Consider the following 15,603-nt stretch of genomic DNA (forward strand, 5'->3'; position numbering starts at 1 on the left):
GAGTAGGGTTAGAGCCTGGTTGGTATGGATGTGTCCCTGGTGGGGATGATGTGTCTCTGGTTGGTTGATGTGTCCCTGGTTGGTATGGATGTGTCCCTGGCTGGGTTGATGTGTCCATGGTTGGGTTGATGTGCCCCTGGTTTGGGGGATGTGTCCCTGGTTGGGTTGATGTGTCCCTGGTTGGGTTGATGTGTCCCTGGTTGGGTTGATGTGTCCCTGGTTGGGTTGATGTGTCCCTGGTTGGGTTGATGTGTCCCTGGTTGGTTTGATGTGTCCCTGGTTGGTTTGATGTGTCCCTGGTTGGATTGATGTGTCCCTGGTTGGGTTGATGTGTCCCTGGTTGGTTGATGTGTCCCTGGTTGGTTGATGTGTCCCTGGTTGGTTGATGTGTCCCTGGTTGGTTGATGTGTCCCTGGTTGGGTTGATGTGTCCCTGGTTGGGTTGATGTGTCCCTGGTTGGGTTGATGTGTCCCTGGTGGGTATGATGTGTCTCTGGTTGGTGAATGTGTCCCTGGTTGGGTTGATGTGTCCCTGGTGGGGATGATGTGTCCCTGGTTGGTTGATGTGTCCCTGGTTTGGGTGGATGTGTCCCTGGTGGGGATGATGTGTCCCTGGTTTGGTGGATGTGTCCCTGGTTTGGGGGATGTGTCGCTGGTTGGGTTGATGTGTTCCTGGTGTGTATGGATGTGTCCCTGGTGGGGACGATGTGTCCCTGGTTGGGTTGATGTGTTCCTGGTGTGTATGGATGTGTCCCTGGTGGGGATGATGTGTCCCTGGTTGGTATGGATGTGTTTTTGGTTTGTTGGATGTGTCCCTGGTTGGTGGATGTGTCTCTGGTTTGTTGGATGTGTCCCTGGTTTGTTGGATGTATCTCTGGTTTGTTGGATGTGTCCCTGGTTGGTGGATGTGTCTCTGGTTTGTTGGATGTGTCCCTGGTTTGTTGGATGTGTCCCTGGTTTGTTGGATGTGTCCCTGGTTTGTTGGATGTGTCCCTGGTGGGGTGGATGTGTCCCTGGTTGGTGGATGTGTCCCTGGTTGGTGGATGTGTCCCTGGTTGGTTTGATGTATCCCTGGTTTGTTGGATGTGTCCCTGGTTGGTGGATGTGTCCCTGGTTGGTTTGATGTATCCCTGGTTGGTGGATGTGTCCCTGGTTGGTGGATGTTTTTGGTTGGTGGATGTGTCCCTGGTGGTGTCCCTGGTTGGTGGATGTGTCCCTGGTTGGTATGGATGTGTCCCTGGTTGGTGGATGTGTCCCTGGTTGGTGGATGTGTCCCTGGTGGGGTGGATGTGTTTTTGGTTGGTGGGTGTGTCCCTGTTTGGTTTGATGTGTCTCTGGTTGGTGGATGTGTCCCTGGTTGGTGGATGTGTCCCTGGTGGGGTGGATGTGTTTTTGGTTGGTGGATGTGTCCCTGGTGGGGTGGATGTGTCCCTGGTTTGGTGGATGTGTTTTTGGTTGGTGGATGTGTCCCTGGTTGGTATGGATGTGTCCCTGGTTGGTATGGATGTGTCCCTGGTTGGTATGGATGTGTCCCTGGTTGGTATGGATGTGTCCCTGGTTTGGGTGGATATCTGCTCTAAAGTGTGTGTTCTGGTAGGGGTAGATATGTGAGAAAAAGGCTGTTGGGCTTCTCACTGCTCCACCCAAACACAGGCGTTTCTGGTTGGAGTTTCTCTGGTTTTCCTCTGGTCTTCCTCTGGTGGTCTTCCTCTGGTCTTCCTGGTGGTCTTCCTCTGGTCTTCCTGTGGTCTTCCTGGTGGTCTTCCTCTGGTCTTCCTCTGGTCTTCCTGGTGGTCTTCCTGTGGTCTTCCTCTGGTCTTCCTCTGGTCTTCCTGGTGGTCTTCCTGTGGTCTTCCTCTGGTCTTCCTGTGGTCTTCCTGGTGGTCTTCCTGGTGGTCTTCCTGGTGGTCTTCCTCTGGTCTTCCTGGTGATCTTCCTGGTGGTCTCCCTGGTGGTCTTCCTCTGGTCTTCCTGGTGGTCTTCCTCTGGTCTTCCTGGTGGTCTTCCTCTGGTCTTCCTGGTGGTCTTCCTCTGGTCTTCCTCTGGTCTTCCTGGTGGTCTTCCTGTGGTCTTCCTGGTGGTCTTCCTGGTGGTCTTCCTGGTGGTCTTCCTGGTGGTCTTCCTGTGGTCTTCCTGTGGTCTTCCTGGTGGCCTTCCTCTGGTCTTCCTCTGGTCTTCCTGGTGGTCTTCCTCTGGTCTTCCTGGTGGTCTTCCTGTGGTCTTCCTCTGGTCTTCCTGGTGGTCTTCCTGTGGTCTTCCTGTGGTCTTCCTGGTGGTCTTCCTGGTGGTCTTCCTCTGGTCTTCCTGTGGTCGTCCTGGTGGTCTTCCTGGTGGTCTTCCTCTCTTCTTCCTCGTGGTCTTCCTGGTGATCTTCCTGTGGTCTTCCTGTGATCTTCCTCTGATCTTCCTCTGGTCTTCCTCTGGTCTTCCTGGTGGCCAACAGGAAGAATGTAGGCGGCTATCTTCTATGCCTCCTTCAAACTCACATAAACAACGGTATAAGACACGGTTCCCCAATAGGTGGCCTGCGAGCCAAATTCGGCCATCGGGTGATTTTATCTGGCACAACATATTTGTGGATGGACATAAACGACCATAAAATCACCAGGATATATAGCTCCAAGGGATTTAAATTTAGGACGTATGTTCCCAAGTGTTCCCATGCAAAAATAAAGAGTCACGTGTGTATCTTAGTTTAATCAACATTTGAAATAATTATGTTTTTGCCAAATACTATGTTTGAGATCTGTTGATGTCAATTTTTTTTTTGTACAAATGATTTATAACTGTCCCACTGGGCACAGATGTCAGTTCAGCATCTATTTGTGATTTAAATTTGGTTGAGATGTCAACTGATGTGAATTCAATGTGAAATCACCCCCAAAAATACTAAATTCCCTTACAGTAACCAGATAAAGTACATGTTGGATAAAACGCTACACGATAGGCCTGATGGAAGCAGGACATTTAGGAGCAGGACACTCTGTTGTGTGGTCCTCCCACTACGACTCAGGAAACCATACAGTTTATAAGGCTACAGATCTGTTGTGTAGTCCTCCCACTACAACTCAGGAAACCATACAGTTTATTAGGCTACAGATCTGTTGTGTGGTCCTCGCACTACGACTCAGGAAACCATACAGTTTATTAGGCTACAGATCTGTGGTGTGGCCCTCCCACTACGACTCAGGAAACCATACAGTTTATTAGGCTACAGATCTGTGGTGTGGTCCTCCCACTACGACTTAGGAAACCATACAGTTTATTAGGCTACAGATCAGTTGTGTGGTCCTCCCACTACGACTCAGGAAACCATACAGTTTATTAGACTACAGATCTGTTGTTGTGTTCCTCCCACTACGACTCAGGAAACCATACAGTTTATTAGGCTACAGATCTGTTGTGTGGTCCTCCCACTATGACTCAGGAAACCATACAGTTTATTAGGCTACAGATCTGTTGTGTGGTCCTCCCACTACGACTCAGGAAACCATACAGTTTATTAGGCTACAGATCTGTTGTGTGGTCCTCCCACTACAACTCAGGAAACCATACAGTTTATTAGGCTACAGATCTGTTGTGTGGTCCTCCCACTACGACTCAGGAAACCATACAGTTTATTAGGCTACAGATCTGTGGTGTGGTCCTCCCACTACGACTCAGGAAACCATACAGTTTATTAGGCTACAGATCTGTTGAGTGGTCCTCCCACTACGACTCAGGAAACCATACAGTTTATTAGGCTACAGATCTGTTGTGTGGTCTTCCCACTACAACTCAGGAAATGGCCCTCTTTCCAATGGGATCTCTGCCTCTAACCCTATTACAGGGGCTGAGCCACTGGTTTACTGGGGCTCTTTCATACCGTCCCTAGGAGGGGTGCGTCACTTGAGTGGGTTGAGTTACTGATGTGATCTTCCTGTCTGGGTTGGCGCCCCCCTTTGGGTTGTGCCGTGGTGGAGATCTTTGTGGGCTATACCCGGCCTTGTCTCAGGATGGTAAGTTGGTGGTTGAAGATATCCCTCTAGTGGTGTGGGGGATGTGCTTTGGCAAAGTGGGTGGGGTTATATCCTTCCTGTTTGGCTCTGTCCGGGGGTGTCCTCAGATGGGACCACAGTGTCTCCTGACCCCTCCTGTCTCAGCCTCCAGTATTTATGCTGCAGTAGTTTATGTGTCGGGGGGCTAGGGTCAGTTTGTTATATCTGGAGTACTTCTCCTGTCCTATTCAGTGTCCTGTGTGAATTTAAGTGTGCTCTCTCTAATTCTCTCTTTCTCTCTGTCTTTCTCTCTCTCGGAGGACCTGAGCCCTAGGACCATGCCTCAGGACTACCTGACATGATGACTCATTGCTGTCCCCAGTCCACCTGGCCGTGCTGCTGCTCCAGTTTCAACTGTTCTGCCTTATTGTTATTGGACCATGCTGGTCATTTATGAACATTTGAACATCTTGGCCATGTTCTGTTATAATCTCCACCCGGCACAGCCAGAAGAGGACTGGCCACCCCACGTAGCCTGGTTCCTCTCTACGTTTCTTCCTAGGTTTTAGCTAGGGAGTTTTTCCTAGCCACCGTGCTTCTACACCTGCATTGCTTGCTGTTTGGGGTTTTAGGCTGGGTTTCTGTACAGCACTTTGAGATATCAGCTGATGTACGAAAGGCTATATAAATACATTTTATTTTGATTTGATTTAGAGCACATGGACCAAGACCAGACTGGGCACAGCGGTATACACACACACACACTTCCCCTTCTCTTTTCTCAGTCTGCATGTTAATTCCCAGGATCTCCAGTGTGAAACACTAAACCCTCAATGTCACATGCAAAACACGTCTCCGTTTAATTCCACAGAGACACAAGGGGTCAGTGATCAACTCAGGCAGCAACTTACAGGAAGAGTGACACAAACACTGATTACACTGACGAAGGGGAAGCTGCTGTGTACAAATACTGAGCAATATCCTCCCACCACCAAGACATGCAAATAAACCACCACCCCCAAGACATGCAAATAAACCCCCACCCCTAAGACATGCAAATAAACCCCTACCCCCAAGACATGCAAATAAACCCCCACCACCAAGACATGCAAATAAACCCCCACCACCAAGACATGCAAATAAACCCCCACCCCCAAGACATGCAAATAAACCCCCACCACCAAGACATGCAAATAAACCCCCACCACCAAGACATGCAAATAAACCCCCACCACCAAGACATGCAAATAAACCCCCACCCCCAAGACATGCAAATAAACCCCCACCACCAAGACATGCAAATAAACCCCCACCCCCAAGACATGCAAATAAACCCCCACCACCAAGACATGCAAATAAACCCCCACCCCCAAGACATGCAAATAAACCACCACCCCTAAGACATGCAAATAAACCCCCACCCCCAAGACATGCAAATAAACCCCCACCACCAAGACATGCAAATAAACCCCTACCCCCAAGACATGCAAATAAACCACCACCCCCAAGACATGCAAATAAACCCCCACCACCAAGACATGCAAATAAACCCCCACCACCAAGACATGCAAATAAACCCCCACCCCCAAGACATGCAAATAAACCCCTACACCCAAGACATGCAAATAAACCACCACCCCTAAGACATGCAAATAAACCCCTACCCCCAAGACATGCAAATAAACCCCCACCCCCAAGACATGCAAATAAACCCCCACCCCCAAGACATGCAATTAAACCCCCACCCCCAAGACATGCAAATAAACCACCACCCCCAAGACATGCAAATAAACCCCCACCACCAAGACATGCAAATAAACCCCCACCCCCAAGACATGCAAATAAACCCCCACCCCCAAGACATGCAAATAAACCCCCACCCCTAAGACATGCAAATAAACCCCTACCCCCAAGACATGCAAATAAACCCCCACCACCAAGACATGCAAATAAACCCCCACCACCAAGATATGCAAATAAACCCCCACCACCAAGACATGCAAATAAACCCCCACCACCAAGACATGCAAATAAACCCCCACCACCAAGACATGCAAATAAACCCCCACCCCCAAGACATGCAAATAAACCCCCACCCCCAAGACATGCAATTAAACCCCCACCCCCAAGACATGCAAATAAACCACCACCCCCAAGACATGCAAATAAACCCCCACCCCTAAGACATGCAAATAAACCCCTACCCCCAAGACATGCAAATAAACCCCCACCACCAAGACATGCAAATAAACCCTGTCACCAAGACATGCAAATAAACCCCCACCCCCAAGACATGCAAATAAACCCCCACCACAAAGACATGCTTAATGCATGGTGCCATGATTCCTTGCTATTTTCCTTGAAAAGATAGGCAGTATATTTGCGACAAAAGCTTGACAGATCTGACCTAAGTGACATCCGTCAGCTCCTCTCCCGATAGTAGAGGTCAGCTCCTCTCCCGATAGTAGAGGTCAGCTACCAGGTTATTATCTTCTCCTCCCTTCTCTTTCTACCACCAGATTTGATAGAGGAAACTGGAGGAGATGAAATTAGAAAGCTGCTTCCTCCTCTCCATGTTGGACACACACACACACACACACACACACACACACACACACACACACACACACACACACACACACACACACACACACACACACACACACACACACACACACACACACACACACACACACACACAGACACACACACAGACACACACACACACACACACACACACATGCTGGATAGATGCTGGCTACCACGTCTTCCTGGAAAATTAATTAACTTGAATATTCCATGGGCGGTGACGAAGGAAAATGTTCATCTCAGGTCATTTCAAGAACACTAATTTGGCTCCCTGCTCTCTTGTACATAAGTCAATAGCCTTTAACAGTGCCAGTGAGCTGCTCATAGGCCTGGGCATATCTGAGGACCAAACCAATGTACATCACAAGACTACCAGCTAACAGAAACATGAAAGAAAATGGATTCTTCATTCTAAACCAGTGACATTTCAACCAGTAGAACAGTTGAATAAAAACCACCTACTGTAAGAAAATGGATTCTTGATTCTAAACCCGTGACATTTCAGCCAGAGGAACAATTGAATATAAGAATCTACTGTAAGAAAATTGATTATTGAGCCATGCTTGGGGCTCCAGGAAAATGCAGGTGCTATGCCAGGTTAATGTAGTAGTGGTGGACTATTTTGCTGATGCTACACATTTGGGGCGGCAGGGTAGCCTAGTGGTTAGAGCATTGGACTAGTAACTGGAAGGTTGCCAGTTCAAATCCCCGAGCTGACAAGGTCTGTCGTTCTGCCCCTGAACAGGCCGCCATTGAAAATAAGAATTTGTTCTTAACTGACTTGCCGTGTTAAATAAATACAATTTTAAAAAATAATAGTTTCCAGTGTTGGTTGTTTTTTAAACATCAGACTGTCAGTAGTGTTCAGTCACACAGCGATCAAACAGCGCTAAAAACTTCCACTCCGTTTTGCACACACTTCACCACTCTATATAATAAATGATCTAGCAAGAACAACGCATGTTTACTCTCAAAGAATGTAGTGCTGTATTAGACTTTTGTGTTTTACGCACAGAAAATAGTGCCACAAATGTGGTCCAAAGCAGCGCCCTTCTGTTCCACAGCTTGGCGCGGTTTGATGCTTAACTGAGGAACTAAAATAAAATTATGAATAGCATATATGGTTATAGGGGATTATATGTAGCCTACATGAGACTGAAATCTCATATAACGCTCATGTGGGAAAAAATGCACAAACTGAACTATTTGAAAATGCTTTTCTACTTTGCTACTTCAAAATATGTTTCCTTACCTGACAGTTCTGAAACAAATATCTACAAACCCTCCTCTTACCCGCCAGTTTCTGGCAAGCATATAAGAGCCAGACACACTCTGACCAAGCCAGCAATGGGCCATACGGCCAACGACCTGACCACATGCACATCACACACACACGGGTGTAGGAAAGAGTGTGTAGAAGTGGAGGACATAGACAATAGCGTAGTTCTGGACTAAAAGCATTTGCAATACAGGTTCTCCGTTGAGTACGTTATGCTGACTGTGATCAACATGCTGACTAGATCTGTGATCAACATTCTGACTTGATGTGTGATCAACATTCTGACTAGATCTGTGATCAACGTTCTGACTAGATCTGTAATCAACATGCTGACTAGATCTGTGATCAACATGCTGACTAGATCTGTAATCAACATGCTGACTAGATCTGTGATCAACATGCTGACTAGATCTGTGATCAACATTCTGACTTGATGTGTGATCAACATTCTGACTAGATCTGTGATCAACGTTCTGACTAGATCTGTAATCAACATGCTGACTAGATCTGTGATCAACATTCTGACTAGATCTGTGATCAACATTCTCACTAGATCTGTGATCAACGTTCTGACTAGATCTGTGATCAACATTCTGACTAGATCTGTGATCAACATTCTGACTAGATCTGTGATCAACATGCTGACTAGATCTGTGATCAACATGCTGACTAGATCTGTAATCAACATGCTGACTAGATCTGTGATCAACATTCTGACTAGATCTGTGATCAACATTCTGACTAGATCTGTGATCAACGTTCTGACTAGATCTGTGATCAACATTCTGACTAGATCTGTGATCAACATTCTGACTAGATCTGTGATCAACATGCTGACTAGATCTGTGATCAACATTCTGACTAGATCTGTGATCAACATTCTGACTAGATCTGTGATCAACGTTCTGACTAGATCTGTGATCAACATTCTGACTAGATCTGTGATCAACATTCTGACTAGATCTGTGATCAACATGCTGACTAGATCTGTGATCAACATTCTGACTAGATCTGTGATCAACATTCTGACTTGATCTGTGATCAACATTCTGACTAGATCTGTGATCAACGTTCTGACTAGATCTGTGATCAACATTCTGACTAGATCTGTGATCAACATGCTGACTAGATCTGTGATCAACATTCTGACTAGATCTGTGATCAACATTCTGACTAGATCTGTGATCAACGTTCTGACTAGATCTGTGATCAACATTCTGACTAGATCTGTGATCAACATTCTGACTAGATCTGTGATCAACATGCTGACTAGATCTGTGATCAACATTCTGACTAGATCTGTGATCAACATTCTGACTTGATCTGTGATCAACATTCTGACTAGATCTGTGATCAACGTTCTGACTAGATCTGTGATCAACATTCTGACTAGATCTGTGATCAACATTCTGACTAGATCTGTGATCAACATTCTGACTAGATCTGTGATCAACATTCTGACTAGATCTGTGATCAACATTCTGACTAGATCTGTGATCAACATTCTGACTTGATCTGTGATCAACATTCTGACTAGATCTGTGATCAACATGCTGACTAGATCTGTGATCAACATTCTGACTAGATCTGTGATCAACATTCTGACTAGATCTGTGATCAACATGCTGACTAGATCTGTGATCAACATTCTGACTAGATCTGTGATCAACATTCTGACTAGATCTGTGATCAACATTCTGACTAGATCTGTGATCAACGTGTTGACTAGATCTGTGATCAACGTTCTGACTAGATCTGTGATCAACATTCTGACTAGATCTGTGATCAACATTCTGACTTGATCTGTGATCAACATTCTGACTAGATCTGTGATCAACGTTCTGACTAGATCTGTGATCAACATTCTGACTAGATCTGTGATCAACATTCTGACTAGATCTGTGATCAACATTCGGACTAGATCTGTGATCAACATTCTGACTAGATCTGTGATCAACGTTCTGACTAGATCTGTGATCAACGTTCTGACTAGATCTGTGATCAACATTCTGACTAGATCTGTGATCAACATGCTGACTAGATCTGTGATCAACATTCTGACTAGATCTGTGATCAACATGCTGACTAGATCTGTGATCAACATGCTGACTAGATCTGTGATCAACATTCTGACTAGATCTGTGATCAACATGCTGACTAGATATGTGATCAACATTCTGACTAGATCTGTGATCAACATGCTGACTAGATCTGTGATCAACATGCTGACTAGATCTGTGATCAACATGCTGACTAGATCTGTGATCAACATGCTGACTAGATCTGTGATCAACATGCTGACTAGATCTGTGATCAACATTCTGACTAGATCTGTGATCAACATTCTGACTTGATCTGTGATCAACATTCTGACTAGATCTGTGATCAACATGCTGACTAGATCTGTGATCAACATTCTGACTTGATCTGTGATCGACATTCTGACTAGTACTTTGATCCACGTTCTGACTAGATCTGTGATCAACATTCTGACTAGATCTGTGATCAACATTCTGACTAGATCTGTGATCAACATGCTGACTAGATCTGTGATCAACATTCTGACTAGATCTGTGATCAACATTCTGACTAGATCTGTGATCAACATTCTGACTTGATCTGTGATCAACATTCTGACTAGATCTGTGATCAACATGCTGACTAGATCTGTGATCAACATTCTGACTAGATCTGTGATCAACATTCTGACTAGATCTGTGATCCACGTTCTGACTAGATCTGTGATCAACATTCTGACTAGATCTGTGATCAACATTCTGACTAGATCTGTGATCAACATGCTGACTAGATCTGTGATCAACATTCTGACTAGATCTGTGATCCACGTTCTGACTAGATCTGTGATCAACATGCTGACTAGATCTGTGATCAACATTCTGATAGAATGGAGCCGGAGGAGATGGCTGCCGTTTTCGAGCTCTTAACCAATTGTGCTATTGTGTGTGTTTAAAAAAAAAAACTTGTTTATTTTTATTTTGTCCTATTGTGTGTTTTTTTTTTTTTTTTAGCTTTTTTTTATTTTGTACATAATGTTTCTGCCACCTAAAGAGCTTCTAGATATCAGGACAGCGATTATTCACCTCGTGCTGGACAAAGAGTTTTTCTTTCACGAGTCAGATGCAAAGAATTTACTTCAGACAAGGCCAACATCCCCGTCGTTCGCAGGAGAAGGAGACGGAGTTATCGGGGACGTAGGTCGGGATGCCTCGTAAGGATCCGGCGGCGAGACCTATTAGCCAACGTACAATCATTGGATAACAAAATAGACGAGCTACGATCACGAATATCCTACCAACAAGGCATTAAAATCTGTAATGTCTTATGTTTCACTGAGTCGTGGCTGGCGGGTATTATGCTGCATCGGAGGCCCTGCCTCCGGTGAGTCCAGGGGTGGCAGTCTGTGTACATTTGTAAACAACAGCTGGTGCATGAATAGAGAAGAGGCCCTGCCTCCGGTGAGACAAGGGGTGGCAGTCTGTGTACATTTGTAAACAACAGCTGGTGCATGAATAGAGAAGAGGCCCTGCCTCCGGTGAGACCAGGGGTGGCAGTCTGTGTACATTTGTAAACAACAGCTGGTGCATGAATAGAGAAGAGGCCATGTCTCCCCCCAGTACATGGAAAGTAGATCCATAGAGAAGAGGCCATGTCTCCCCCCAGTACATGGAAAGTAGATCCATAGAGAAGAGGCCATGTCTCCCCCCAGTACATGGAAAGTAGATCCATAGAGAAGAGGCCATGTCTCCCCCCAGTACATGGAAAGTAGATCCATAGAGAAGAGGCCATGTCTCCCCCCAGGACATGGAAAGTAGATCCATAGACAAGATGCCATGCCTTCTCCCAGGACATGGAAAGTAGATCCATAGAGAAGAGGCTATGTCTCCCCCCAGGACATGGAAAGTAGATCCATAGACAAGATGCCATGCCTTCTCCCAGGACATGGAAAGTAGATCCATAGAGAAGAGGCCATGCCTTCTCCCAGGACATGGAAAGTAGATCCATAGAGAAAAGGCCATGTCTCCCCCCAGTACATGTAAAGTAGATCCATAGAGAAGAGGCCATGTCTCCCCCCAGTACATGGAAAGTAGATCCATAGACAAGATGCCATGCCTTCTCCCAGGACATGGAAAGTTGATCTCAAGAAAGGAGGAAAACAAACTTCTAAAAGCATTACAATGGCTAGAAGGATGATCCTCTTCACTGTCCTACTGTGAATCACACATCCCATTCTGTCTCTGGACAATGTGGTCACTGCCTACCAGATCACTTCTGTCTGACCCATGGATTTAGCTCTATTGTGGAGGGAACCCAGACATACCCTACCCAATCAGAACCCTACTGTTTCTAAACCCACACAATATATTTGTCCAGCAATCGTCTTGGGAACTGTCAACAGGGAATCTCATGGGCCTCTGTGACCATGAAAAGCATAACATCCCCTGGTCAACAACCATAAATCAACATCCAAAGTATCAAGACTCAAACATCATCTCATTGAGTCCCAAGACTCTATATCATCTCACTGAGTCCCAAGACTCTATATAATTTCACTGAGTCCCAAGACTCTATATCATCTCACTGAGTCCCAAGACTCTATATAATCTCACTGAGTGCCAATAGTCCACATTATCTCACTGAGTCCTAAGACAGTATATTATCTCACTGATTCCCACGCCTCCACATCATCTCACTGAGTCCCAAGCCTACACATCATCTCACTGAGTCCCAAGCCTCCACATCATCTCACTGAGTTCCAAGCTTCCACAACATCTCACTCACTGCGCAGCCATCAGACATATCCAAGGTAAAGACCATGGCCCAGACATCAGACATATCCAAGGTTAAGACCAGGGCCCAGACATATCCAAAGTTAAGACCAGGGCCCAGACATCAGACATATCCAAGGTTAAGACCAGGGCCCAGCCATCAGACATATCCAAGGTTAAGACCAGGGCCCAGACATATCCAAAGTTAAGACCAGGGCCCAGACATCAGACATATCCAAGGTTAAGACCAGGGCCCAGCCATCAGACATATCCAATGTTAAGACCAGGGCCCAGCCATCAGATATATCCAAGGTTAAGACCAGGGCCCAGCCATCAGACATATCCAAGGTTAAGACCAGGGCCCAGACATATCCAAAGTTAAGACCAGGGCCCAGACATCAGACATATCCAAGGTTAAGACCAGGGCCCAGCCATCAGATATATTCAAGGTTAAGACCAGGGCCCAGCCATCAGATATATCCAAGGTTAAGACCAGGGCCCAGCCATCCGATATATCCAAGGTTAAGACCAGGGCCCAGCCATCAGATATATTCAAGGTTAAGACCAGGGCCCAGCCATCCGATATATCCAAGGTTAAGACCAGGGCCCAGCCATCAGATATATCCAAGGTTAAGACCAGGGCCCAGCCATCAGATATATTCAAGGTTAAGACCAGGGCCCAGCCATCCGATATATCCAAGGTTAAGACCAGGGCCCAGCCATCAGATATATCCAAGGTTAAGACCAGGGCCCAGCCATCAGACATATTCAAGGTTAAGACCAGGGCCCAGACATCAGATATATCCAAGGTTAAGACCAGGGCCCAGCCATCAGATATATTCAAGGTTAAGACCAGGGCCCAGCCATCAGACATATCCAATGTTAAGACCAGGGCCCAGCCATCAGACATATTCAAGGTTAAGACCAGGGCCCTGTAATCAGATATATCCAAGGTTAAGACCAGGGCCCAGCCATCAGATACATCCAAAGTTAAGACCAGGGCCCAGCCATCAGATATATCCAAGGTTAAGACCAGGGCCCAGACATCAGACATATCCAAGGTTAAGACAAGGGCCCAGCCATCAGACATATTCAAGGTTAAGACCAGGGCCCAGTCATCAGATATATCCAAGGTTAAGACCAGGGCCCAGCCATCAGACATATCCAATGTTAAGACCAGGGCCCAGCCATCAGATATATCCAAGGTTAAGACCAGGGCCCAGCCATCAGATATATCCAAGGTTAAGACCAGGGCCCAGCCATCAGATATATCCAAGGTTAAGACCAGGGCCCAGCCATCAGATATATCCAAGGTTAAGACCAGGGCCCAGCCATCAGATATATCCAAGGTTAAGACCAGGGCCCAGCCATCAGATATATCCAAGGTTATGACCAGGGCCCAGCCATCAGACATATTCAAGGTTAAGACCAGGGCCCAGACATCAGACATATTCAAGGTTAAGACCAGGGCCCAGCCATCAGATATATCCAAGGTTAAGACCAGGGCCCAGACATCAGACATATTCAAGGTTAAGACCAGGGCCCAGCCATCAGACATATCCAAGGTTAAGACCAGGGCCCAGCCATCAGATATATCCAATGTTAAGACCAAGGCACAACCATCAGACATCAAGGCAGACCCAGAGGATGTATTCAACATCTGTCACTTCAATGCACCTCAATGCACAATCAATCCCAACCTTCCCTTCACCGTGACAACTCAGACAGTGGAGAAAGGGAGAAAGGGAGAGGGAGAGAGAGAGAGAGAGAGAGAAAAAATATATATTATTTTTGGGAAGGGCAGGCAACTTTCCTTTTTAACTCTTTAGACTTAATAGCTGTGTCATTCTGACCAAGAGGTGTGCGGAATGGAAATCACCTCTCTTCATGTCTTTGCCATGTGTGTAAGACCATAGCTTTCAATGGCGTTTTGGAAAAACTATCTATCGATTTCAAGTCCAGGTCTGTGTCTCGTCCGGCTGAAAATACCTATTTTTCATCGATTCTTTTGATTTGAAGCTAATTGCTAAAAAGCCTAGACATTTTGAAGTAGTCAGCAGAGATGGGCACTTACAGAACTAGACGTTTTGAAGGAGTCAACAGAGGAGGGCACTATCAGAACATGCGGTATGTTCAGCTCAACCTTCCCAGCGTTGGAAGGGGTGGGGGGGGGGGCTGTGATTGTGTTTTCATCCCAAATGGCACCCTATTCCCTACGTAGTGCACTACTTCTGACCAGTACCATAGGGCTCTAGTAGTGCACTACATAGTGAATAGGGTGCCATTTGGGACACATTCTCCATCTAATAATGGCTGTGAAGTGAAATGGCCAGTTTGGAGTCTTGTCATTCACTTTTATACAACCTCTACTGGCACTACCCAGCTATACTTCAGATTAGACCGCTGAGAAGAACCATCGGTTTCAGACAACCTCTACTGGCACTACCCAGCTATACTTCAGATTAGACCGCTGAGAAGAACCTTATACAACCTCTACTGGCACAACCCAGCTATACTTCAGATTAGACCGCTGAGAAGAACCATCGGTTTCAGACAACCTCTACTGGCACTACCCAGCTATACTTCAGATTAGACCGCTGAGAAGAACCTTATGCAACCTCTACTGGCACTACCCAGCTATACTTCAGATTAGACCACTGAGAAGAACCATTACTTTCAGACAACCTCTACTGGCACTACCCAGCTATACTTCAGATTAGACCGCTGAGAAGAACCATCACTTTCAGACAACCTCTACTGTCACTACCCAGCTATACTTAACACATTGAATGCAATGGAAGCCAGCAAGCATCTGGGGTCCCTTGATAAAAAAAAATAAAAAAAATAATAGCCAGTGTTATGCTAAACTGAGTGAGCTCAACTGTGAATGGTCCTGGCACAGGAAGCCAGCTTGGAGCACATGTCAATCAGGTGAGTTACACTGCAATATAATCCTCCCCCATTGTCAGAAA

The sequence above is a fragment of the Oncorhynchus mykiss genome, chromosome 11 (assembly GCF_013265735.2).
Source record: "Oncorhynchus mykiss isolate Arlee chromosome 11, USDA_OmykA_1.1, whole genome shotgun sequence".
Taxonomy (NCBI): Eukaryota; Metazoa; Chordata; class Actinopteri; order Salmoniformes; family Salmonidae; genus Oncorhynchus; species Oncorhynchus mykiss.